Below are 1,859 nucleotides of genomic sequence, written 5' to 3' on the forward strand. Positions count from 1 at the left end.
GAAACAAGGAAAGGTGTCTATATTCCAACAGCCACATAATGACAGGACATTAGGTAACATTGTTCCTCTCAAGCAATTGTAAAACATAATTTCCACATACTACCTCAGTTCTTTGAATTTCATTTAATTCGTGTCCGACATTTGTGATACACAAATCAAGGCAGTAACACATAGACCATACTACGATCCTTCTTCCAATTGTTCTTCTCAATTGACTGGAATTGTCATGGTGAACAAATTAGTTGGGAATGTTTTTCCAGTCTATCACCCTCTTAAGAGAATCCTTAACCTCCTTGTTCCTCAGGCTGTAGATCAGGGGTTCAACATGGGGACCACCAGGGTATAAAACACAGCAGAGATTTTCTCCTGTTCCAGTGAGTAGCTGGAACTGGGTTGTATGTGGCTTGAGCTCACAGGTCCATAGAACATGGTGACAGCTGTTAGATGAGAGGCACAGGTGGAGAAGGCTTTGAGCCTGCCCTTGGAAGAGCAGATCCTCAGGAGAGAGAAGAGGATGTACAGATAAGAGAATATGACAATCAGGAGGGTGGACATGGCAATAACCCCAGAGAAGGCTACAAGCAAAATCTCTCTGATGTGGTTATCAGAGCAAACGAGCTTCAGCAATGTGTTAGTGTCACAAAAGTAATGATTGATGATGTTGGGTCCACAGAATGACAACCTCAGCAAGCCACATGTGTGGGTAAGTGAGTTCATGAGCCCCCCTACATATGAGCTGGCCACTAGATGAATACAGACTCTCTTAGACATAACAGCGGTGTAGAGCAGAGGGCTACAGATGGTTACATAGCTGTCATATGCTATCACGACCAGCAGGAACCCTTCTGTGGTCACAAACAAAACAAAAGAGAAGTGTTGAGCAATACAGGCAGAGTAAGAAATGCTTTTACTCCCCACTAAGAAATTCACCAGCATCCTTGGAGCGAAGACTGAGGAATAGCAGAGGTCAACAACGGACAGGTTACTGAGGAAGAAGTACATGGGGTGTGGAGTCGGGGATCAACCCTGATCAACACAATCATCCCAAGATTCCCCACCAGCGTAAGAACATAGATCACCAGCAACGCTGCGAAGAGGGGTATCTGCAACTCCTGACAATCCGTCAGCCCCAGGAGGATGAACTGGGTCACCATGCTGTGATTTCCAGATTCATGTATATTATCCCAAATTTTCTCCAATCAAATATACCTGGCATGGGTTTGAGTTTGAGCTAGCTCCTTTATATTGTCTGCTCACTGAGGGTAAGTTAGAAAGCACTCATACTTTAAATCCTTCCAGATTAGGGTGACCAGACAGTAAATGGGAAAAATCGGAATGGGGGTGGGAGGTAATTGGAGCCTATATAAGAAAAAAGACCCAGAAATCGGGAATGTCCCTATCAAATCGGGACATCTGGTCACCCTATTCCAGATAATCCTTTTAGATGACTACAATGTCTGTTATGTCCCAGTCACTTGGTTACTGCTGCTTCATAACACATCCCCCGGCAGTGTTGCTAATCCCAAGCATTTGAAAACCATTATCAGGCTTCCAAAAAATCATGCAATTGGCTTAAAATCTTGAGATTTTTTAAAATAATACACAAAGGGTTTAGAGAGGGGGCAGGGAAGTGTAATTCTGTTTTGTGCAAGATTTTTATATTTCAGAATTTGGTTTAGGAACAAACCCACAGTTTTTGAAAAGTCTCTGGAAAAGGGAATGGATCCCTGGAGTCATGGACACTGACAATTTTGGATGTTCCCAGCCCCCAGGGCAATCTGCATGTGTATCTGCTCCAAGGCCATGGACTCTGGAAGCTCTGAGGTTGCTAGCAGGCCACTGGGCAGGTTGCAAAGGAG

At 44.1% G+C, this 1,859-nt stretch overlaps 1 pseudogene; it reads right to left on the reverse strand.

Annotated features, from left to right (window-relative positions):
• Positions 1–312: 312 nt before the first annotated feature.
• On the reverse strand, positions 313–1,154 carry LOC128831094 (olfactory receptor 1052-like; annotated as a pseudogene).
• Positions 1,155–1,859: the final 705 nt, after the last annotated feature.

The sequence above is a fragment of the Malaclemys terrapin genome, chromosome 2, assembly GCF_027887155.1.
Source record: "Malaclemys terrapin pileata isolate rMalTer1 chromosome 2, rMalTer1.hap1, whole genome shotgun sequence".
NCBI lineage: Eukaryota > Metazoa > Chordata > Testudines > Emydidae > Malaclemys > Malaclemys terrapin.